We start from the raw sequence: 26,319 nt of genomic DNA, 5'->3' as shown, positions 1-26,319 counted from the left end.
AGTGACAGTTTTCCTCATGCAAAAAGAGGAAGATTGGCAACAGAGGGTAGCTCAGGGCCAATCTTCCTCTCACACACACACACACACACACATGATAAAAAATAAAGACGCGCAAAAAGAAGAAAATAAAAAATCACCAAAATCCTATTTCCCTGAGATAACCAACCATTATTAACCTTTTTATTTACCTTCCTGTTTTCCCATGGTTATATACATTATTTTTTAAAAATGAAATAATATTGCACTTGCTATTTGATAATGCACTTTCTTATTTTTTGAGTTGTGAAAAATAATGTTTATTGTGTATCTGATTATAAAAGTATTATTGTGAAACATTTGAAAAAGTGAGAAAAGCACATACGAAAACAAATTATCTGTAATCTCACTCTAATATATAAGCACCATTAACATTTTGGAATATATTTTCTCGTGTTTTGCTGTGAAAAAAATAAATACACATATGTGTGTATATGTGTGTGTGTGTACATATACACACATTTATATGTACATTGATATATACATTTTTTCCAAATTTTTTACTTTAGTAAAATACACAATGCCATAAAGCTTACTATGTTAACCATTTTCTTTTTTGAGGAAGATTAGCCCTGAGTTAACATCTGCCACCAATCCTCCTCTTTTTGCTGAGGAAGACTGGCCCTGAGCTAATATCTGTGGCCATCTTCCCCTGCTTTACATGTGGGACGCCTGGCACAGCATGGCTTGACAAGCAGCAGGCATGTCCGCACCCGGGATCCGAACCAGTCAACCCTGGGCTGCTGAAGCACAACGTGCGAACTTCACTGCTATGCCACCGGGCTGGCCCTGTTAATCTTTTCTTTTCTTTTTTTTTTTTTTTTTAAAGATTGGCACCTGAGCTACAACTGTTGTCAATCTTCTTCTTTTTTTTTTTTATTCTTCTCCCCAAAGCTCCTCAGTACATAGTTGTAGACTCTAGCTGTGAGTGCTTCTGGTTGTGCTGTGTGGGACACTGCCTCAGTGTGGCCTGATGCGTGGTGCCGTGTCCATGCCCAGGATCCGAATTGGTGAAACCCTGGGTCATCGAAGCAAGGCATGTGAACTTAACCACTCGGCCATGGGGCTGGCCCCCTGTTAACCATTTTTTAAGTGTACAGTTCGGTAGTATTCAGTACATTCATATTGTTGTGCAACCATCACCTCCATCCATCTCAGAACTCTTTTCCTCTTGCAAAACTGAAACTCTGTATGCATTAAACAATAACTCCCTATGACCCCCTCCCCCCAGCCCCTGGTAACCACCATTCTATTCACTGTTACTATGAGTTTGCCTTTTGTCTTTTTTTTTTTGTAAGATCCATATGTAAGTGAGGTCATGCAATATTTGTCTTTCTGTGTCTGGCTTATTTCACTTAGTGTAATGTCTCCCAGATTCATCCGTGGTGTCACAAATGGCAGGATGTCTTTCTTTTTTATGGCTGAATAATATTCCAGTGTGTGTGTGCGTGCGTGTGTGTACACTACAACTTCTTTATCTAGTCATCCATCGGTTGTTTCCATATCTTGGCTATTATGAATGCTGCAATGAACATTGGAGTGCAGATATCTCTTTGAGATAATGATTTTGTTTCCTTTGGGTATATACTCAGAAGTGGGATTGCTGTATCACATGGTACTTATATTTTTAAATTTTTGAGAAACCTTCATACTGTTTTCCGTAGTTGCTGTACCAACTTAACCTTCTCACCAATGGTAGAAGGGGTCCCTTTTCTCCACATTCTTGCCAACATTTGTTTTCTCCTGTCTTTTTGATAATAGCTATTCTAATAAGTGTGAGATAATATTTCATCTTGGTTTTGATTTGCATTTCCCTAATGATGAGTGCTGTTGAGCACCTTTTCATGTACCTCTTGACCATTTGTATGTCTTCTTTGGAAAAATATCTATGCAAGTGCTTTTCCCATTTTTTAATCAGGTTATCTGTTTTTTTGCTGTTGAGTTGTATTAGTTCCTTACATATTTTGGCTATTAGCCTGTTATCAGATATGTGCTTTGCAAACATTTTCTCCCTTTCCATTTTGTTGATTGTTTCCTTTGCTGTGCAGTAACTTTTTAGTTTGACGTAGCCCCACTTGTTTGTTTTTGCTTTTGTTAAGCCTAGGCTTTTGGTGTCATGTCCAAGATATCATTGCCAAATCCAATGTCCTGAAGCTTTTCCCTTGTTTTCTTCTAGCAGTTTAATAGGTTTAGATCTTAGATTTAGGTCATGGATCCGTTCTGACTTAATATTTGTATATGGTGTAAGGAAAGAGTAGAACTTTATTCTTTTGCACGTGGATATCCAGTTTTCCCAGCATTAGTTGTTGAAGAGATTGTTCTTTCCCCATTCTATTGTCTTGGTACCCTTGTCAAAAATTATTTTGACTTATATGCAAGAGTTTATTTCTCGGTTATTAGTTCTGTTCTATTGGCCTATCGATCTTTTAAATTATATGTTTATTTTATTTATTTATTTATTTAATTGTTTTTGAGGAAGATTAGCCCTGAGCTAACATCTGCTGCCAGTCCTCCTCTTTTTGCTGAGGAAGGCTGGCCCTGAGCTAACATCCGTGCCCATCTTCCTCTACTTTATATGTGGGACGCCTGCCACAGCATGGCTTGCTAAGCAGTGCCATGTCTGCACCTGGGATCCAAACTGGCGAACCCCAGGCCACCAAAGCAGAACATGCGCACTTAACCACTGCACCACTGGGCTGGCCCCTATATTTTTATTTTTAAAAATTGGGATATAATTGACGTATAATATTGTATTAGTTTTAGGCGTACATATATATCTGTCTTTATGCCAGCATGGCACTGTGTTAATTACTGTTGCTTTGTAGTATATTTTGAAGTCAGGAAATTTGAGGCCTCCAACTTTTTCTTTTTCAAGATTGTTTTGGCTATTCGAGGTCCCTTGAGGTTCCATATGAATTTTAGTATGTTTTTTATGTTTCTGAAAAAAATGCCATTGGAATTTTGGTACGAATTTCATTGAATCTGCATATTAGTTTGAATAGGATGGACATTTTTACAAGAATAAATCTTCCAATCCATGAGCATGGGATGTCTTTCCATTTATCTCTATCTTCTTTGATTTCCTTCAGCAATGTTTTATATTGTACAAATATACAATTTTCTGTTTACAAATCTTTCATCTCCTTGGTTAAATTTATTCTGAAATATTTTTATCTTTTTTGATGCTATAGTAAATGCGATTGTTTTCCTAATTTTCTTTTTGGATTGGTCCTTGTTAACATGTAGGAATACAACTGACTTTAAATGTTAATTTTGTATCCTGCAACTTTGCTGAATTCATTTGTTCTAACATTTTTTGTGTGTTTGTATGTGTGTGGAATCTTTAGAGTTTTCTACATACATTGTGACATTTGCAAACAAAGAGAATTTTACTTCTTGTTTTCCAATTTGTATGCCTTTTATTATTTTTTTCTTTTCTAATTGCTCTATCTAGAAATTCTAGTACTATGCTGAATAGTGATGGTGAAAGTGGGCAGCCTTGCCTTCTTCTTGATCTTAGAGGAAAAGCTATCAGTCTTTCCCCATTGAGTATGGTGTTTGTGTGACCTGTTCACGTATGGATTTTTATGTTGAGTTAGTTTCCTTATATTCTTAGTTTTTTTAAAAAAATTAATTTATTTTAATTGCAGTAACATTGGATTATAACGTTATATAGCTTTTGGATGTACATCATAATATATTCCGAATTCTGTGTAGATTACATCATGTTTGCCACCCAAGAACTAATTATAGTCCATCCTCTCACATGTGAGCCTAATTGACTTATATTCTTAGTTTATTGACTGTTCTTATTAATTTTGTCAAGATTGTTGAATTTTTTGTTAAAAGCTTTTTCTGCATCTATTGGGATGATCATGTAGTTTTGTCATTCATTTTGTTTTTGTGGTGTATTATATTGTTACATATTATTACATATATTGAGTCATCCTGTGTTCCAGGTATAATTCCTACTTGGTTTTGCTGTATAATCTTTTTAATATGTTTTTGAATTCTGTTTGCTAGTATTTTGTTTTGGATTTTTGCATCAGTATTAATCAGGGATATTGGTTTGTAGTTTTCTTTTCTTGTGTGCTTTGTCTGGTTTTGGAAATGGTAGATTGGTGTAATTTTAAATTTCATTTTTTTGGATAGGCAGAGGTTCTTCTTGTGTATGGTGTGAAGAATGGATATAATTTTATTTAATTTTGTCTAACAGATGGCTTTGCAGTTGTTCTAACACTATTTGTTTCAAAGACATTTTTGCCCTCACAATTCTGTCATTATCATATACTAGAATTCTACATGTGTCTGTGTCTATATCTGGACCTTTTTTTCTCTGTTGGGTGGTCTGTCTGTTATGTGCCACATTGTTTTAATTAATTATAATTAAAAGTAATTGTGATATATGTATATATTTTGCTGGGGAAGATTTGCCCTCCCAAAAGCCTGAGTGCATAGTTGTATATTCTAGTTGTAAGTCCTTCAAGTTCTTCTACGTGAGCCACCACCACAGCATGGCTACTGACAGATAAGTCCTGTGTTTCTGTGACCAGGAAGTGAACCACAGCTGCTGAAGCAGTGAGAATGCTGAACTTAACCACTAGGCCATCGGTGCTGGCTCAAAATTATAATGTTTTAATGTCTACCAGGACTAACTTGTCTTTCCTCACAGTTCTCACTTTTTAGTGTTTTTTTTTTTAGTTTTAGTGGGTTGATTTGTGGACCCCAAAAAATATGTTTACGTCTTTATCCCCATTAACTATGAGTCATTATTTGGAAACCGGGTCTTTATATATGTAATTAAGTTAAGGATCTTGAGATGAGATCATCTTGTGTAACCAACTGGGTCTTAAATTCAATGACAAGTATCCTTATAAGAGATAGAAAAGGAGAAGCCACAGAGGACAAGGTCATGAGAAGACAGAAGCAGAGACTGGAGTTAAGTATCCACAAGCCAAGGAATGCTTAGAATCACCAGAAGCTGGAAAGAGTTGAGGAAAGGAATCTCCTCTAGAACCTCTCGAGGGAGTCAAGCTCTACTGACACCTCGATTTTGGCGTTCTGACCTCCAGAACTGTGAGAGAATGATTTTTTGTTTTAAACCACTTAGTTTGTTGGTAGTTTGTTATGGTGGCCCTTGGAAACTAATATACTAGCTATTCTTACATGTTTATTTTTTTGATATAAACTTTAGGTCTCAAGAAATAGCTTCGTAAGAAAGCTCATTGATATAACTTAATGGAATTGCATTAAAATTATAGATAAATCTAGGAAGAACTGACATCTTGGTGATGTTGAGAAATCCTAATCAAGGAAAAGGGATGTGTTTCTAGTTGTTCAAATATAGTATAATGTTTAAACAGTGCTTTGTTTTCTCCATATAGAAAAAAATTTAAACTTTTTTGTTTATTCTTAAGTGTTTTATCTTTTTGTTTGCTATTGAGTTAGGTTTTCTTATCCATTATATCTTCTGATTATTGTTTTTGTATATAAATGTTACTGACTTTTTGTGCTGATTAAGTACTGCTGTTTTTTTGAATTCTTTGTTTTGAGTTAGTTTTTTTCATTGATTCTGTAGAGTTCACCAGGTATATTGTCATATCCTTTATAAACTTAATGCAATCCGAATAAAGAGAGCTTTTTTCCTTCTTTTCCATGTCTCATGGAATCCTTATTGTTTATTTATTGATTTATTTTTTACTTACATTATTATTTATTTTTATTGAGGTCACATTGGTTTATAACATTATATAAATTTCAGGTGTACAATGTTATATTTTGACTTTTGTATAGACTGCATCATGTTCACCACCAAAAGTCTGGTTGCCACCTGTCACCATACACCTTTTGGCCTCCATATGCCCTCTTCCCCTCTGGTCACCACCAATCTGTTTTCGGTATCTATGTATTTGTTTGTTTTTGTTGTTTTGTCTTCCACATATAAGTGAAGTCATATGGTAATTATCTTTCTCTGTCTGACTTATTTTGCGTAGCATAATACCCTCAAGGTCCATCCATATTGTTGCAAATGGCAAGATTTTGTGTTCTTTTACGTCTGAGTAGTATTCCGTTATCTATCTTCTTTATCCATTCATCAGTTGATGGGCACTTGGGTTGCTTCCAAGTCTTGGCTACTGTGAATAATGCTGCAGTGAACATAAGGGTGCTTATATTTTTTTGAATCAGTGTTTTCCTGTTCTTTGGTTAAATACCCATAAGTGAAATAGTTGGATCATATGGTATTTCTGTTTTTAACTTTTGGAGGAATCTCTACAGTGTTTTCCATAGTGGCTGCACCAGTTTGCACTCCCACCAGCAGTGTATGAGAGTTCCCTTTTCTCCACATCCTCTCCAACTCTTGTTATTTCTTGTCTTTTTAATAATAACCGTTCTTTCGGGCATGAGGTGATATCTCCTTGTGGTTTTGATTTGCATTTCTAATAATTAGTGATGTTGAACATCTTTTCATGTGCCTGTTGACCATATATATATATCTTCTTTGGAAAAATGTCTGTTTATATCCTTTACCCTGTTTTTGATTGGGTTGTTTCTTTGTTGTTGAGTTGTATGAGGTCTTTATATATTTTGGATATTAACCCGTTATTGGATATATGATTTGCAAATATTGTCTCCTGATTGGTAGGTTGTTTTTACATTTTCCTGATGGTTAAATTGCTGTATGGAGCTTTTTAGTTTGATGTAGTCCCAGTTATTTTTTCTTCTGTTTCCTTTGCCTGAGAAGATATGGTATTCAAAAAGATACTACTAAGACCAATGTTAAACAGCATACTGCCTATTTTTTTTTAGGAGTTTTGTGGTGTCAGGTCTTACATTCAAGTCTTCAATCCCATTTTGAGTTAATTTTTGTGTATGGTCCAAGGTAGTAGTCTACTTTCATTCTTTTGCATGTGGTTCTCCAGTTTTTCCACCATTTATTGAAGACACTTTCCTTTCTCCATTGTGTGTTCCCTGGTTCTTTTGTCAAAAATTAGCTGTCCATAAATGTGTCGGTTTATTTCTAGGATCAGTTCTCTTCCATTGATCTGTGTGTCTTGTCTCTTTTTGTGCCACTACCATGCTGTTTCCATTACTATAGCTTTGTAGTATATTTTGAATTCAGGGAGTGTGATACCTTCAGCTTTGTTCTTTTTTACAGGATTGCTTTGGCTATTCTGGTTCTTCTGTTGTTTCATAGAAATCGTAGTCTTCTATGTTCTATTTCTGTGAAAAATGCCATTGTGATTCTGATTGGGATTACATTGAATATGTAGATTGCTATAGGTAATGTGGACATTTTAATTATGGTTAATTCTTCCAATCCATAAGTATGGAATATCTTTCCATTTCTTTATGTCTTCTTCAATTTCTTCCAATAATGTCTTATAGTTTACAGTGTACTGGTCTTTCACCTCCTTGGTTAAATTTATTCCTAGGTATTTTATTCTTTTTGTTGTGATTGTGAATGGGATTGTATTCTTGCTTTCTCTTTCTGCTGGTTTGTTGTTCATGTGTAGAAATGAGACTGATTTTTGTGTGTTGGTTTTTGTAGCCTATAACTTTACTGTAGTTGTTGATTATTTCTAATAGTTTTTTTGGTGGAGTCTTTAGGGTTTTCTATGTATAGAATCCTGTCATCCACAAATAGTGACAGTTTTACTTCTCCTTTCCAGTTTTTATCCATTTTAGTTCTTTTTCCTGCCTATTTGCACTGACTAGCACTTCCAATACTATGTTGAATAAGAGTAGTGACAGGGGATCATTGTCTTGTTCCTGTTCTTAGAGAAATAGGTTTCAGTTTTTTACCATTGAGTATGATGTTGGCAGTGGGGTTGTTGTATATGGCTTTTGTTATGTTGAGGTACTTTCCTTTCTATTCCCATTTTATTGAAAGTTTTTTTTTTTTTTAATCATAAATGGGTGTTGAATCTTGTCAAATGCTTTCTCTGCATCTATTGAGATGATCATGTGATTTTTTTGTTAGTGTGGTGTGTCACATTGACTTTTGGATGTTGAACCATCCCTGGGTCCCTGGAATAAATTCCAATTGATCATGGTGTGTGATCCTTTTAATGGATTGCTGTATTCAATTTGTTAATATTTTGTTGAGGATTTTTGCATCTATGTTCATCAGTGATATCGGCCTGTAATTTTGCTTTTTTGTGTTCCCCTTATCTGGTTTTGTATCAGGGTAATGTTGGCCTTGTAAAATGAGTTAGGAAACATCCCCTTATCCTCAATTTTTTGGAATATTTTGAGAAGGATAGGTATTAAATCTTCTTTGAATGTTTGTTAGAATTCACCGTAGAAGCCTTCTGGTCCTGGACTTTTGTTTCTGGGAAATTTTTGATTACTGTTTTGATCTCTTGTGATTGGTCTAGTCAGATTCTCTATTTATTCTTGATTCAGTTTTGGGAGATTGTATGATTCTAAGAGTTTATCCATTTCTTCTAGGTTATCCAATTTGTTGGCACATAGTTTTTTGTAGGATTCTCTTATAATTGTTTATATTTGTCTTATAATTATCTGTATTATAGTTGTACAATTGTATACAGCAATTGGTGTATACAATTGTTTGTAATACACCAAATGTATTACAATTGGTGTCCATTGTAATTTCTTCTCTTTTATTTCTGATTTTATTTATTAGAGTCTTCTCTCTTTTTTTTTTAGTGAGTCTACCTAAGGGTTTGTCAGTTTTGTTTATCTTTTCAAAGAACCAGCTTTTGGTTTCGTTGATCTTTTCTGTCTTTTTAGTCTTTATTTCATTTATTTCTGCTCTGATTTTTATTTTCTTCCTTCTACTAATTTTGGGCTTCATCTGTTCTTCTTTTTCTACTTCCTTTAGATGTAATGTTAGATTGTTTATTTGAGATTTTTCTTGTTTTTTGAACAAGAAAGGTAGGCCTGCATTGCTATAAACTTCCCTCTTAGTGCCACTTTTGCTGTATTCCATAGATTTTAGTATGTCATATTTTCAATTTCACTTGTCTCTGGGTATTTTTTAACTTCTCTTTTGATTTAGTCATTGACTTAGTAATTGTTATAGCACTTTGTTTAATCTCCACATATTTATGACTTTCCAACTTTCTTCTTGTAGTTGATTTCTAGTTTCATACTGTTGTGGTTGGAAAAGATACCTGATATTATTTCAATCTTAAATTTATTGAGACTTGTTTTGTGGCCTAATATGTTTCTATCCTGGAGAACGTTCCATGTGCGTTCAAAAAGAATGTGTATTTTTCAGTCTTTGGATGGGATGTTCTGTATATATCTGCTGAATCCATCTGCTCTAATGTGTCATTTAAGGCCGATGTTTTCTTATTGCTCTTCTGTGTGGATGATCTATCCATTGATGTAAGTGGAGTGTTAAAGTCTCCTCCTATTATTGTGTTACTGTCAATTTCTTTTATGTCTGTTAATATTTGCTTTATGTATTTAGGTGCTCTTATATTGTGCACATAGATATTTACAAGCATTATATTTTCTTGTTGGATTGTTCCCTTTGTCATTATGTAGTGCTCTTCTTTCTCTCTTATCTCAGTTTTTGTTTTAAAGTCTATTTTACTGATATAAGTAAAGTCTATTTTACTGATATAAGTATTGCTACTCCAGCTTTCTTTTGATTTCCATTTGCTTGGAATATCTTTTTCCATCCGTTCACTTTCAGTTTGTGTCTTTGGGTCTGAAGTGTATCTCTTGTGTGCAGCATATGTATGGGCCTTAGCCACCCTGTGTCTTTTGATTGGAACATTTAGTCCCTTTACATTAAAATTAACTATTGACCAGTATGTACTTGTTGCCATTTTGTTACTTTTTTCCTGGATGTTTTTATAGTTCTTCTCTGTTCCTTTCTTCTTCTCTTGCTCTCTTCCCTTGTGATTTGATGGCTTTCTTTAGTGTTATGTTTGGGTTCCTTTATCTTTAGTTTTTGTGTATTTATTATAGGTATTTGGTTTGTGGTTACTGTGAGGTTCATATATAATAGCCTATGTAAATAGCAATCTGTACTAAGTTGATGGTCTCTTAAGTTTGAGCTCTTACTAAAAGCCTTTCACTTTTACTCCACAACCCAATATTTTATGTTTTTGACATCATATTTTGCCTTTTTATTTTTGTGTATCCCTTAACCTCTTGTTATAGACATAGATGATTTGAGTACTTTTGTCTTTTGACCTTCATAGTAGCTTTATAGGTGGTTGATCTATTACTTTTACTGTATATTTACCTTTACCAATGATATTGTTTCTTTGATAATTTTCTTATTCCTATTTCCGGCCTTTTCTTTTTCACTTAAATAAGTCTCTTTAACATTTCTTCTAAGGCCAGTTTGGTGGTGATGAACTCCTTTAGTTTTTGCTTGTCTGGAAAACTCTTTATCTCTCCTTCCATTCTGAATGATAACCTTGCTCGATAGAGTATTTTTGGTTGTAGGTTTTTTCCTTTCAACATTTTAAATATATGGTGCCACTCCCTTCTAGCCTGTAAGATTTCTGCTGAGAAATCAGCTGGTAGCCTTATGGGATTTTCCTTTGCATGCAACTTGTTGCTTTTCTCTTGCAGCTTTTAGGACTCTCTCTTCATCTTTAATTTTTGACATTTATAATTATAATGTGTCTTGGTGTGGGCCTCTTTGGGTTCATCTTGTTTGGTATTCTCTGTGCTTCCTGTACTTGGATGTCTGTTTCCTTTCCCAGGTTAGGGAATTTTTCAGCTATTCTTTCTTCAAATAAGTTCTCTGCTCCTTTGTTTTCTTTTGTCTTACTAGGACACCTATAATGTGAATGTTAGCATGCTTGATGTTGTCCCAGAAGTGCCTTAGACCTGTTCTCATTCTTTTAAATTCTTTTTTCTTTTTTTTTGTCCTGCTTGGGTGATTTCCTCTACTCTTTTGTCCAGATCACTGATTCATTCTTTTGTGTCATCTATTCTGCTTTTGATTCACTCTAGTGTATTTTTCATTTCCTTTGTTGTGTTCTTCAGCTCTGATTGGTTCTTTCTTATGTTTCCTAATTCTTTGTTGAAGTTCTAACTGTGTTCATCTATTCTTCTCAGTTCAGTGAGCATCCTAATGATCATTACTTTGTACTCTTTATCAGGTAGATTGTTTACTCTGTTTCATTTAGTTCTTTTTTTGAGGGTTTGTCCTGTTCTTTTATTTGGAACATATTCCTTTGTCTCATCATTTTGCCTACTTCTCTGTGCTTATTTCTATGTATATGTCACACAATTTTGGAAATGTGGCTTTATGTAGGAGGTGTCTTATGGGGCCCAGCAGCATGCTCCTTTCTTGTCACCCATGCCAAATGCTCCAGGGGGGTCCCCTTTGTGGACTGCATGTGCCCTTATGTTTTGGTGGGGTTGCTGTTGCTGCAGGTGTGTGGGTAGGCTGAGGTGGCCCCTGGGCCAGCTGGTTGTGAGGTCTGGGCACATGTAGCTGCTATGGACACGTTATTGGGTGGGGAAAGCCCCTGGCACAGCTGGCTGCAAGGTCTGGTAGCACACAACTACCATGGTTTTGCTGGTGAGCAAGTCAGGCCCCCACTGTGGCTGGTTGTTAGGCCCAGGGATACAGAACTGCTGCAGGCCCCTGGTCTGGCTGGCTGTATGCTCCTGCAGTCCTCAGCTGCCTTGGATATGTTGATGGGTGGGCAGGCCTCTGGTGTGGTTAGCTTTGTGGCATGTAGCTGTGGCATGTTGCTTTTGGTTGGGGCAGGCCTCTGGCACATACTGGCTGTGTAGCCCTGCACTGCACAGCTGCTTCAAGTGTGCTAATGGGTGGGGCAGATTGGCAACACACAACCATTTAAGGAGTTGGTAGTTGGGACAGATCCCCTGTGTGGCTGTTTGCGAGGCCCACTGGTACAAGTCTGCTGTGAGCTTGCTGGTGGGTGTGGCCAGTCTCTAGGGCATGCTGCTTGTGCTGCTTGGCTGTACTTGATTACCTCAGGTGCTCTAGTGGGCGGAGCACACCCCTGCACTAACAGGCTAGAGGAAGGATTCCAATGGTGTCTGCCAGCATCTGTGTCAGCATGGCTGAACTAGGTCACAGTAATGGCTGCCACCCATGTCTCAGTCCCTGAGGCGGCGGGTGAGCCCAAACACTTCCTGCATCTCCAGGATGTGCTCTCATCTTAGTAAGTGAGTCTCTTTTACCAATAAACTATGCACTTTTCTGTCTGGTGTTTTTGTGCTGGTTTCAGTGTTGAGTAAGTCTGTGTGTGGGCCCTTTAAGAGCAGGTTTTCCTTTCCCTGAAGTTCTATAGTTTTCCTGTGCATATTCTCCTTTGTTTTTCTAAGCTAGTTATTTTGGGATCTAGTCTCTCTTGTGCTGGATCTAAGGGCTGGAGTGTGTAATGTGGAGCTTGAACTCCCTGCTCCTCTGGGAAAAATTCTATATCTCTGAGATCACTCCTGATCATGAAATGTCATGGCTAGGGTGTACATTTTTCCTCAGCAGGGCTGTATCTCTGCCTCTTCCACCCCTCTCTGTGTTGTCCCTTATTGTGGGATTTCTTTTTATCCAGGTTCCAGATCTCTCTCAGAGGAAATTTTGCCACAGTAGTTTTAGGTTTGTTGTGACTATGGGAGGAGGCAAGTTCAGAGTCTTCGTACACTCCTGTCTTCCAAATTCTCCCATTTTTGCTTTAAATATACTTTCTGTGTATTTTTCTTTTTCTTCTCTTCTGGGATTCCCTTAATATGTATGTTGTTTTCTTTTTTACTGGTGTCCTATAAAGCCTATAGGCTTTCATCACCCTTTTTCATTCTTTTTTCTTGTTGCTCCTCTGACTGGATAATTTCAAATGACCTTTATTTTAGTTCACTGATGCTTCTGCCTAGTTACGTCTGCTGTTGAAGCTCTCTATTGAACTCTTTACTTCCGTCATTATATTCTGCAGCTGTAGGATTTCTGTTTTTTTTTTCATGGTTTCTATTTCTTTTGTTCATGCATTGTTTTCCTAATTTCATTTAGTTGTGTTTGTTCTTAAAGTTCACTAAACTTCTTTAAGAGAATTATTCCGAATTCTTTGTCAGATAGTTCATTGTTCTCCATTTCTTTAGGGTCAGTTATTGGAGCCTTTTTAGTTTCCTTTGGTGATGTCATATTTATCTAATTTTTTTGTGATCCTTGATACTTTACATTGGTATCTAGACATTTGAGTAAGTGGCCTCCTCTTCCAGACTTTACAGGTTTGCTTTGGAAGATACAGTCCTTCACCAGTCTGTTCAACTTGGGGCTCTGGATAGGTCAGCTGGTAGCATCCTTGGGCAGGTGGCGCTTGCCACTGGGGTCTATTTTTGGATGAGGTCACTGCCTGAGCTCTGAGGTTGGGGGAATTGCCATTTGCCAGGAACAGCTGGATAGGATTGCTAGCTTGGGTCCCTTCCTTAGCACAGCTGTAGAATGGGCTCCATAGTTGCCTGAATTCTTTGATTGGGCTTCCTCATTGGGTGGAACTGGGTACTATACTCAGCAGTAGGTGGGGTTACGCATTAGCTTCACTATCTGGGTGGGGTAGCAGAGCAGAGCAGTCCCCAAGGCCAGTACAGCTCATTGTTTGGGGACCTTAATCACGCAGAACTGTGCACTAAGTCCCCTGCTCATTCAGGGCCACTGGCTTACCTCTGCAAATGAACAGAGCACATGCCAGGCTCTTTACTCAAGTTGCTAGGATGCTTATCTTTTCAAATACTCTGGCTAGGTTTCCTGATTGTGTTGGGGGCAGCACTCAGCATTAGAGAGGGCTATGAATTAGCTTCCTTGCCCAGGCAGGGCAGCAGAGTAGACTCCAAGGCTGACAGTACCCATTGTTTAGGGTCCTGAATCAGGCAGAGCTGTGGACCAGGTACCCTGGTCAGACAGGGCCACTGTCCTGGCTCTGCTGTTGGGCAGAGCCACTGGCTGGGCTCTCTGCTTGAGTGCTGCTGGGCTATGCACCTTTCCAGGTGTTTCAGCCAGGCTTCCTGATTGAGCAGGGCAGGGGGAGGGGATACATTCAGTAGTAGGTGGAATTGTGAATTAGCTTCCCTCCTCAGGCAGGGCAATGACAAGAGGTGTCTTGGTCTCTGTGGTCCACAGGTTCCAAGGCCAGCAATGCTCATTGTTTAGGGTCCTTAATCAGGCAGAACTGTGCACCAAGTTGTCTGATCAGATGGGGCCACCATCTTGGGTGCTGGTTGGGATTTCCACTTTGATGCTGCTATAAGTAGGGACTCAGTCTGCCATGCTCCAAGTGCTGATTGCTGTCAGCCCCACCCCACTTCTCTGTTGCAATCTGATCTGCAGTAGTTAAGCCCTACAGATTCCCTCCACAATCCCCGTGAGGTGAGACCTCACTGGGTCTCCTGGGAAGCGACCCAAGATGCTGGGGGAGCTGAATGTCCACCTTGGGCTCTCTTTCTTACTGGAGGAACCATAGGCCCATGGGTGCCCTCTTGGTGTGGCACTGTGCCAGCCTGGGGAGGGATGATGTGGTCAGAGTGAAGCTGCTCTTCTTACCCTTCTAATGAAGTCCTACTTGGTCTCTGTGGTCCAGAGGTGTGCTTCAGCCTCACCCCTGTGTTCTAGGATCTTCACAATGATGTTATGGATAGTTCTTGATTGGTGTTTTTGTGAGGGGGACTGAAGTCAGAAATGACCTATGTTGCCGTCTTGATGGTATCCCTCTTCTATATCCACATTTTGTTTATACATTCATCTGTTGGTGGACATTTGGGATATTTATACTTTTTGGCTATTGTGAATTGTGCTACTGTGAACATTTGTGTATAAGTACTTGTTTGAATACCTGTTTTCAATTCTTTTGATATATACTTAGGAATGGACTTGCTGGGTTATATAGTAATTCTATGTCTAACTTTGAGGAACTACTTTTGTTAGTTTTCTAGAGCTTCCATAAAAAAAAAAAATCACAAACTACGTGGCTTAAACAACAGAAATTTATTTTCTCATAGTTCTGGAGGCTGGAAGTCAAATATCGAGGTGCAAGCAGGATTGGTTTCCTCTGGGGCCTCTCTCCTTGGCTTGTTGACGGCTGCCCTCTTGCTGCTGCTTCACATGGTCATCACTCCGTGTGCCTCTGGTGTCTCTCTCTCTTAGAGGAAGATCAGTCATATTGGATTAAGGCCTCACCCTAATGGCCTCCTTTTATCTTAATCACCTCTTAAGGACCTTATCACCAAATACATTTTCAGATACTAGGGACTGGGACTTCAACATATGAATTTTGATGGGACACATTTTAGTCCATAATGTTATCAAACTTTTTCCACAGTGACTACACCATTTTACGTTCCCAATGGTGATGTACAAGAGTTCCATTTTCTCCACATTATCACCAATATTTGTTATTTTCTGTTTTTTTTTTCATTATGGCCATCCTAGTGGATATAAGTAAAGTGATACCTCATTGTGGTTTTGATTTTTATTTCCCTACTGACGAATGATACTAATGATCATGTTCTTGTTGATTCTTTGTATATTTTCTTTGGAGAAATGTCTATTCAGTCCTTTCCTTGTATTTTAATTGGATTATATATCTTTTTACTATTGAGCTGTAAGGGCGCTTTATATATTCGGGATACAAATCCCTCATCAGATACATGATTTGCAAATATTTTTTACTATTCTGTAGATTGTCTTTAAGTTTTGGTAATATTCTTTGATCCACAAAAGTTTTAATTTTGCTGAAGTCCAATTTATCTGTTTTTTCTTTCATTGCTTGAGCTTTTGGTGTCATGTCTAAGACTCCATTGCCAAAACTAAGATCATGAATATTTACCCATATGTTTTCTTTTAACAATTTAATAGTTTTATCTCTCACATTTAGATCTTTTTCCTGTTTTGAGTGCATTTTAGTATAAGGCATGAAATAGGGGTGCAACTTCATTGTTTTGCATGAGTATTTCCAGTTGTCCCAGTGCCATTTTTTGAAGAAACTCTTCTTTCCCCACTTTTCTTGGCACTTTTGTTGAAATCAGTTGACTGTAAATATATGACTTTATTTCCATGCTCTCATTTCTGTTCCTTTGATGTGTGTATATCTATCCTTACACAAATACTAAACTTTTCTGACTTACTGTAACTTTGTAGTAAATTTTGAAATGGGGAACTGTGAATCTTTGTTCTTTTTTTTGTGTGTGAGGAAGATTGGCCCTGAGCTAACATCTGTTGCTGGTATTCCTCTTTTTTGGCTTGAGGAAGATTGTTGCTGAGCTGGCATCTGTGCCAATCTTCCTTTATTTTATGTAGGATGCTGCCACAGTGTGGCTTGATGAGTGGTGCTGGGTCCGTGCCTGGAATCTGAACCTGTGAACCCTGGGCTTCCAAAGTGGAGTGTGCCAACTTAACCACTATGCTACCAGGCTGGCCCCCTCTTTGTTCTTTTTAAGCATTATTTTGCCTTTTGCAATTCCATATGAATTTTAGGATTGGCTTTGCCATGTTTGCAAAGAAGCCTGTTGAGATTTTGATAGGAATTGAATCTGTAGATCAACTGGGGAAGTATTGCCATCTTGACAATATTAAGTCTTCCAATCCAGAACACGAGACATCTTTCCATTTATTTAGTGTTTAATTTCTTTTAGCAACATTTTGTAGTTTTCAGTGTACAAAGATTGCAACTCCTTGGTTAAAGTTATTTCTAAGTATTTTATTTTTTTGATGCTATTGTAATGGGAATTGTTTTGTTAATTTTATTTTCAGATTGTTCATTGCTAGTGTATAGAAATACAACTGATTTTGCATCTGGCAACTTTACTGAATTTATTAGCTCTAATCTTTTTTGATGTGGATTAGCTAGGATTTTATGTACATAAGATCATGTCGTTTGTGACTAGAGATAGTTTTACTTCTTCCTTCCCAATTTGGATGCCTTTTGTTTCTTTTTCTTGCCCAATTGCTCTGGCTAGAACTTCTAGTTCAGTGTTGAACAGAAGTGCTAAAGTGGGCATCCTTATCTTGTTCCTGAACTTAAGGGAAGATTTTTCAGCCCTTCACCATTTAAGTATGATGTTAGCTGTGGTATTTTCATAAATGCCGTTTATCATGCTGAGGAAGTTTTTCCTATTCATAGTTTGTTGCATGTTTTTATTTTTTGTTTTTCATCATGAAATTGTGTTGGATTTTGTCAAATGTGCTTTCCACTCAACTGAGATGACCATGTGTTTTTTTTCCTTCGTTTTATTAATGTGATGTATTATATTGATTGATTTTTGTGTGTTGAACCACCCTTACATTCCAGGAATAAATCTCACTTGGTCATGATGTATAATCATTTTAATCTGCTGCTTAATTTGATTTGCTATTATTTATTGAGGATTTTTGCACCTATATTCATAAGAGATATTGGTCTGTAGTTATGCTCTGATGTCTTTGCCTGGCCTTGCTATCAGAGCTGGCCACATAGAATGAGTTAGGAATTGTTTCCTCCTCTTCTGTTTTTGGGAAGAATTTGAAAAGAATTGGTATCAGTTCTTTAAATGTTTTGTGGAATTCACCAGTGAAGCCATCTTCTCCTGGGATTTTCTTTGTTGGGAGGTTTTTGATTACTTATTTATTATCTTTACTTGTTAGAGGTCTGGTCAGATTTTCTATTTCTTCTTACATCAATTTTGGTATTTTATGTGTTTCTAGGAATTTTTCCATTTCATCTGGGTTATCTAATTTGTTGCCATACAATTGTTCATAGTGTTCTCTTATAATACTTTTTTATTTCTTTAAGGTCAGTAGTAATGTCTCATTTTTGATTTTAGTAATTTGAATCTTCCCCTTTTTCTTAGTCAGTTTAGCTGAAGGTTTGCCAATTTTTTTTATTTAAGTATAATTGACATATAACATTATATTAGTTTCAGGTGTACAACATAATTGGATATTTGTATATATTGTAAAATGATCACTAAATAAGTCTAGTTGACATCCATCACTATCCTTAGTTGCACAATTTTTTTTCTTGTGATGTGAACTTTTAAGATTTACTCTTTTAACAACTTACAAATATGCAATACAGTATTATTAACTGTAGTCACCATACTCTACGTTACATCCCCATGACTTATTTATTTTATAACTAGAAGTTTGTATGTTTTGACCTTCTTCACCCATTTTCCTCTTCTCCCACCCCCTACCTTTGGCAACCACAATATATTTGATCTATGAGCTTGGTTTTTGGTTTTATTTTGTTTTTGCTGCCACATATAAGTGAGATCATACAATATTTGTCTTTCTCTGTCTGACTCATTTCACCTAGCATAATGCCCTCAAGGTTCATCCATGTTGTCACAAATGTCAAGATTTCATTCTTTTTTTTAGCTGAATGATATTCCATTATATGTGTATACACACACACGTATACTACATTTTCTTTATCCACTCATCCATTGATGGACACTTACATTGTTTCCATATCTTGGCTATTGTAAATAATGCTGCATTGAACATGGAGTTGTGTATATCTTTTTGAGTCAGTGTTTTCATTTTCTTCAGATAAATACCCAGAAGTGGAATTGCTGGATCATATGATAGTTCTATTTTTAATTTTTGATGAATTTCTGTACTGTTTTCCATAGTGGCTGCACCAGTTTACATTACTATCAACAGTGCACAAGGGTTCCTGTTTCTCCACATCCTTGTCAACACATCTCTTGTCTTTTTTGTTTTGTTTTTTCTTTTGGTTAGGAAGAGTGGCTCTGAGCTAACACCTGTAGCCAATCTTCCTCTTTTTGCTTGAGGAAGAGTGGCCCTGAGTTGACATCTGTGCCTATCTTCCTCTATTTTGTATGTGGGACACCTTCACAGCATGGCTTGATGAGTGGTGTAGGTCCTCGCCCAGGATCTGAACCTATGACCGTGGGCCACCGAGGCAGACTGTGCTGATCTTAACCACTACACTACCAGGCTGGACCCTCTCTTGCCTTATTCTTTTTTTTTAGGAATATTAGCCGTGAGCTAACATCTGCCACCAATCCTCCTCTTTTTGCTGAGGAAGATTGGCCCTGAGCTAACATCTGTGCCTATTGTATATTATTTGCTTCTCTAATGTAAGTTAATTAATCATATATATGTGGGTTTATTTCTTGGTCTCTATTCTGTTCTATTGATCTATATGTCTGTCTTTATATCAATACCATGCTATTTTGATTACTATAGCTTTGTAATATAGTTTGAAATAAGGGAGTGTGATGGTTTCTTCTTTCTCAAGATGTCTCTGGCCATTGGAATTTTGACAGAGATTTGATTGAATCTGTAGATTAATTTGGGTAGTCTGGACATTTTAAGAGTATTAATTCTTCCAATTCATGAGCACAGAATATCTTTCCATTTATTTGTGTCTTCTTCAATTTGTTTCATCAGTGTCTTAAGGTTTTCCAATTTTGTTGATCTTTTCAAAGAACCAACTATTGGTTACATCAATTCTCTCTATTGATCTTCTAGTTTCTGTTTCATTTATCTATAAGCTTTATTTTTCTTTTCCTACCTTTGGGTTTAATTTACTTCTCTTTTTATACTTCTTTCAGGTATAAAGTTAAGTTATTGGTGTGAGATCTTTCTTCTTTGAATGTAGGCATTTACAGCTATACAATTTCCTCTAGACACTGCTTTTGCTGCAGCCCTTAAATTGTGGTAGGTTATGCTTTTATTCTCATTAATCTCTAAATATTTTCTGATTTTTCCCTTGTGATGTCCTCTTTCTCTCATTAGTTGGTTAAGAGTCTGTTTAATTTTCACATATTTGTGAATTTTTGTTTTTCTTTTGTTGTTGAGCCCTACCTTTATTCCATTGTGGTCAGAGAAGATACTTTGTATTATTTAGATCTTTTACATGTATTGAGACTTGTTTTGTGATTAAACATATGGTCTATCCTGGAGCATATTCCATGTCCACTTGAGAAGAATGTGTATTCTGTTGTTGGGTGGAGTGTTCTACATATATCCGTTGGTCTCAGTTGGTCTAGTATTGCTCAAGTCCTTTAATTCCCTGTTGTTCTTCTATCTGGATATTCTTTCTATATTGAAAGTGGGGTATTGACTTCTATGAATATTATTGTAGAAGTGTCTTTTTCTTACTTCAATTCTGTCTTGTTTGCTTCATATATTTGTGACTGTTGTTTGCAGCATATATAAATGTTATATCTTTTTGATGAATTGACCCTTTTCAATATATAATGTCAATCTTTGTCTCTTGTAATAGTTTTTGACTTAAATACAGTTATGTCTGATATTTTTATCACCATGCTAGCTTTTTTTGGTTACTATTTGCATAGAATATCTTTATCTGTCCTTTTACTTTCAACCTATTTGTGTCTGGATCCAGAATGAGTCTCTTGTAGACAACATATAGTTAGATCATCAAAAAAGCCAATTCTGTCAATCTCTGCTTTTTGCTTGCAGAGTTTAATCTATATTTAAAGTAACTACCTATCATGGAGGATATATTTCTGCCATTTTGCTATTTTTTTCCTGTATGTCATACTTTCTTTTTTCTTTTTTCCTCATTTCCTCCATTAATTCCTTCTGTTTGGCTTAATTGATTTTTTTTGGTAGTATACTGTTTTGATTCTTTTCTTATTTCCCTTTTTTATATATTTTAAATTATTTATTTAGTGGTTACCTTAGGGTTACAACCAGCATTGTGAACTTATAATAGTATGCTTTGAATTAATACTAAGTCTACTTCAAAACCATACAAAATATCTGTTTTTATATAGCTTCATCCTTTCCCTTTTAGTTATTTGTCATAAATTGGATCTTTATACATTGTGTGCTCAATTACATAGATTTATAATTATTGCTTTATACTTTTGTCTTTCCTATCACATAGAAAAAATAGGATTTAAAAACCAAAAATACACTATTTTTTGCATTTAATATTTAACTACATGGTTATCTCTGACAAAGTTTTTATTTCTTCATATGGCTTTGAGTTACTGTTTACTGTCCTTTCATTTTAGCATTTCTTGTATGGCAAATCTTCCAGAGATGAACTTTTAAAAAGTCTGGGAATGTCTTAAATTCCCCTTCATTTTTGAAAGATATATAATTCTTGGTATATAGTTTTCTTCATTAATTGCATTAAAAATATGCCATTCCACTACCTGTTGGCTTCTATGATTTCTGAGGAGAAGTCAGCTATTAATTTTATTGACGCACCCTTGTACAGAATGTATCACTTCTCTCTTGCTGTGTTCAAGATTTTCTATTTGGCTCTCAACAGTTTGATTATAATGTGTCTTGGTATGAATCTTTTTGTATTTATTCTACTAGGATTTTTATATGTAGATCCATATCTTTTGTCAAATTTGGAGAGTTTTCAGTCATTATTTCTTCAAATATTCTTTCTGCTCCCTTTTCTCTCTCCTCTCCTGGGACCTCTGTTATGTCTCTGTTGATATGCTTTACTATATTCCATAGGTCTCTTAGGCTCTGTTCCTTTTTTATCCCTTTGTTTTTCTTTCTTCTTCTTAGACTGGATAGTTTCAATTGACCTGTCTTTAAATTCACTGATTCTTTCTTTTGCCTACTCAAATCTGCTGTTCTCTAGTGAAATTTTTGTTTAGATTGTTACTCTCTTTGTTCAGTTATTGAATTTTTCATTTCTAGAATTTGGTTCCTTTTTATAATTTCTATATCTTTATTGATATTTGTTGAAATACTGTTCCTTGTTTCCTTCAATTCCTTGTGTATGATTTCCTTTAGCTCTTTGAGCATATTTAAGACAGTAGATTTAAAATTTTTATCTATTAAGTCCAATGTATGAGCTTACTCAGGGACAGTGTCTGTTTATTTTTTCCTATGAATAAGCCATAGTTTCTTGTTTCATTGAATGCTTCATTATTTTTTTTTATAAACTAGACATTTTGAATATTATAATGTGGTAACTCTGGACATCAGATTGTTTCCTCTCTCAAACTTTGTTTTTATTTCTTGCTGTGAGTTCTGGTTGTTTGTTTAGTACTTTTATAAACTATTATTTTTTTAATAGACTTTGTTTTTTAGAGCAATTTTATGTTCTCCACAAAATTGTGCAGATAGTACAGAGAGTTCTCATATACCTCCTATCCCCACACATGCACAGCTTCCCCTACTATCAACATCATACACCAAAGTGGTATGTTTTTTATGATCTATGAACCTATATTGACAAATCTTTATCACTCAAAGCCTATAGTTTACTTAAGGGTTCCTCTTGGTGTTGTACATTCTATGGGTTTGAACTAATATATAATGGCATGTATCTGCAATTATAGTATCATACACTGCCCTAAAAATCATCTGTGCCCCACTTTTCACCCCTGTACCCACCTCCAGTCCCTGGCGGCCACTGATCTTTTTACATCTTCCTAGTTTTCCTTTTCCAGAATTTCATACAGTTCGAATCATACATGATGTAGCTTCTTTGGATTGGCTTCTTTCACTTTGTAATATAGATTTAAGATTCCTCCATGTCTTTTCTTGAATTAATAGCTCATTTTTTTAGTGCAGAATAATAATCCATTGTATAGTTGTACCAGTATGTTTATCCATTCACTTACTGAATGACATCTGGGTTGCTTCCCAGTTTTAACAATTATGAATAAAGCTGCTATAAATTTCTGTCGGCAGGTTTTTGTATGGACATAAGTTTTCGACTCATTTGAGTAAACACCAAGAAGCACAATTGCTAGATCATATGGTAAGGGTATGTTTAGTTTTTAAAGAAACCCCTAAAAAGTCCCCCTCCCTACTCTGCAGTTTTTAACTCTCAAACTTGTCTACACTGAGCCTCCAGAAATTCATCGTTTACAGTTTAGATTTTCCTGTCCTCCTACTGGTTCTGCTGGATGTTTGGTCTCCCCAATTTCTGCTCTAGTAATTTGTAACTCTAAGTATAGCCTGTCTGTCTCTCCAATGTTAGGGGCCATGGTTTGCCTCAACTCTGTGGTGGATCTAAGAAGAGTTGTTGATTTTCAGTTTGTTCAACTTTTTACTTATTGTTAGGACAGAGTGATGAATGCAGGCTCCTTCCATGCCAGAGTGGAAACCAGAAGTCTATACTATTTATTTTTGAAGTCTATATTCTTTGTTGTATTTCCTCTCTCAAGTCTCTGTTCCTATAACTTGTGGTTAGCTAATGGGTTTGACAGAGATTGCCTTGAATTATTAGAGCCACAAAAAAATTAAGAAGAGGAGAAAAAAATATTCTCCTGGTCTTTGAAGATTGGCTCTTTGTTGGGTACTCTTTCAAAGCTTACCAGGCTGTTTATAACTCTGCCTTAGCCTTCATTTTCTGGTTTCACTGAGCTAAAGATCAGCCAGAGGTGAAAGTTTAATATATATTCAGATATTTTCTGAGCATGAGTTCTGCTCTGGGCAAGTATGTGGCTTACTCAGTTCCTGCTAATACATGGGAGGTTTTCAGACCCTTGTTTTTCAAAGTAACTCTCTCTCTAGCTTTTTGTCCTAGGCTTTGACATGTATATTGTTTGCCACAACCATATTCTTTTTCTTCAGGGAACAGTGTCTTTTCATTTTTCTTTCAGTGTTTTTGAGAAATGCCCTTTACTTAGCCGGTTTTCTGCTTTGAGAGACTTCTAAGTTAGATGAAACAAAGACAAAAGCTGCAGGTCCTTCAGGAAATGTCCAGACAGGTCAAAACAGACAACATAATTCCTTGGGAATAGGTCCACTCTGTTTCCTCTGGAACCACATACCCACTCCATGAATGGAGGCTGCCATCTTTACGACTGCCCGTGTACTGGGGGTGGGGTGGGTGTGGCAAGGCTCTTAAAATGCCACAAAATTCTCCTATGGTATTTAAGCTGCATTTTTCTTGATCCAGCCTTATTTGGTTCCTGTAAAGCCTTGACCATTTTCTAGAGTTTTGACAAAGTTGACTGTGACAATTTTTGCTCTTTCTTTTTTGGTGTTTCTGTGGAGGATAGACCCTTGGAGTTCCCTATTCCTCCATTTTTGCTGTCATCACTCCCTAAATACCTTAGTACATTTTTGGGGGTGCAAATTTACAACTGATTCTGAATTTTATATAGAAGTTCAGTGGACCAAGAATAACGAAGTGAGTTCTGAAGAAAAATGGATGAGTGAGAGGACTTGATCTAACAGATATCAAGATTAATTATAAAGCTATGTTAATTATAATTGTGTGCTTTTGGTGCAAGGCTAGATAGACCAACGGAATTGAATAAAGGCTCAGAAATAGACCCTTCCATACAAAGAAAATTTTATTGGCAGAGCCATGTATAATAAATGTCTCTGGGACAATTGGTTATTTATAACGTAAAACCCAAAAGTTGATCCTACTTTAGAGTATATACAAAAGTCATTTTCTGATGGATTAAAAACCTAAATGTAATAGAAGAAACAATAACATATTTAGAAACAAATATAGGAGGCTGTCTTTATAACCTGGAGCAAAGAATGAATACAAAACAAAATATGTCATAAAAGGAAAGATTGATAAATTCAATTATATTAAAATTAAAACCTCTGTTGTGTAAAAAACTCATAAAGAGAGGTGCAAGAGAAGTTTCAAATAGGGGGACATATTCGGTTTGCATATAACTGACAAAGGATTATCCACAATATATAGATAACATTTGCCTATCAATAAGTATAAGATAAACAATGCAAAATGTTCCAAGGAAATAAAAAAGCATTTCACAGAGGAGGAAATACAAAGAGCCCATAAATACATCAAAATATATTCTCTGCTTTTAGTAATTTTTAGTAACCAGGGGATGTGATTATGGCTTGTTAACATCATAGAAAAAATAAAATGTTTGTTTTAAACAAGGTTTTATAAAACCTTTCCATTCAGTGCACATTTCCTTCTAGTACTTCCCTGTATTGTTCTACCTTCCCAAACAGTCCTCTTGAAAAAAATTCCTATACTTATGTTCATTTTTCTCGTGTTCATCTATACTTCACTTTGACTTTTGCCCCCAAAGTCCGTTGAACTATCCCTCTAATGATAGTAATAACCCCCGTGGTGTTACATTCATTGTACACCTTTCTAGACTCCTCAGCAAACTTGACATTGTTGACCATTTTGTTTTTCTTAAAATGCTCTTCTCTTGGCTTCTATGACTGTGGCTAATGGCTATGGCTAGTATACCTATCTGGAATGTTAGTTTCAGATGTTATTACTTTTTAAAAAAAATATTATGCCATCTTCTCTTTAAGAAACTTTTTATAACAACCACATTAAATGCCAGCTCCATTAACAACAATTTTTTAGAGTAGGGTACTTACTGGATAATTTGCGTATTATTTTTTCTTGTGTTCATTTTTCTAAGGTTAATGTTTTGTTTTGCTATGTTAGAATGTATGATGAGATAGTTTCTAAATCTTTAAATTTCTGAAAATAGTTTCATTTTGGCTTACACAAATGATAATATCTTTAGAATAGAGGTTTAATATTTTCTCTAGGAACTTTATAGATGTTGCTTCAGAGTTTTGTAGAGGTTTCTCTTTCTATTTAGTGTTATTTGTCTAATGTGGGTTTTCCTCACGTCTGGTCATTTTTCATTTTCTGCTTATTTTTATCAATAATTTTCTAGATTGAGCAGTACCAGTAACTGATGATGTGGGTTTCCTCAGTAGTTGAGAGCTGTTTAAATAGTTTATGAACTCTGGCTACAATGAGTGGATGAATTGATATATACTAGCATTTCCCATCATCTTCTGAGATAGGAAAGGAGGTTTTGAGAACCTTGGAATATCTCTTGATAGAGGAAAGAATGACTTTATTCCAAGGTAGTGTGCCTTAGTGGACATTACTTTCTAAATCATTATATAGCTGAAAATGTTTTCCTTTAGACATGGACATTAATTTGCTTTGGCATGTTTTCTTAACTGTCTCAGCCCTTTTTGCTCAGACTTAAGCTTTTTTAATATTTAGCGCAGTGATTCTCAAACTTCAGCATGCCGAGAAATCAATGGGAGGGCTAGTTAAAACGCAAGTTGCTGGCCCTACTCCCAGATTTTTTGATTCAGTAAGCTGAGCTTGGGCCTGAGAATATGCATTGCTAACAAATATGGTTGTTTAGGTGATGCTGATGCCATTGGTTTTGGGATCACACTTTTTGAACTATTCCTCTAGAATTAGTGTTGCAGAAGAGAAATTTTAGACCAGCCTGATTTTTCAGTTAAGTAAGTTTTTTTCCTGCCTGAATGCATGAAGTAATGTTTTTCTTTAATAATGTAATTCACATCTTTTTTCTGGATGTGATAGAGTGAGTTTGTTTTTTTTGTGGCAAATGTAATAACTTTAACATTACATTTTCTAA

The 26,319-nt window shown here is 36.0% G+C and overlaps 1 protein-coding gene across 1 annotated transcript in view; it reads left to right on the top strand.

Moving 5' to 3' along the window:
* The window catches only part of CCDC7 (coiled-coil domain containing 7), a 485,718-nt gene that overhangs the window by 6,681 nt on the left and 452,718 nt on the right, over positions 1-26,319 (top strand). The gene's annotated exons all lie outside the window — the stretch shown is intronic.

The sequence above is a fragment of the Equus quagga genome, chromosome 12 (genome assembly GCF_021613505.1).
Source record: "Equus quagga isolate Etosha38 chromosome 12, UCLA_HA_Equagga_1.0, whole genome shotgun sequence".
Lineage (NCBI taxonomy): Eukaryota > Metazoa > Chordata > Mammalia > Perissodactyla > Equidae > Equus > Equus quagga.
The sequence above is the reverse complement of the archived record's forward strand: the minus strand, read 5'-3'. Positions and strand labels throughout refer to the sequence as shown.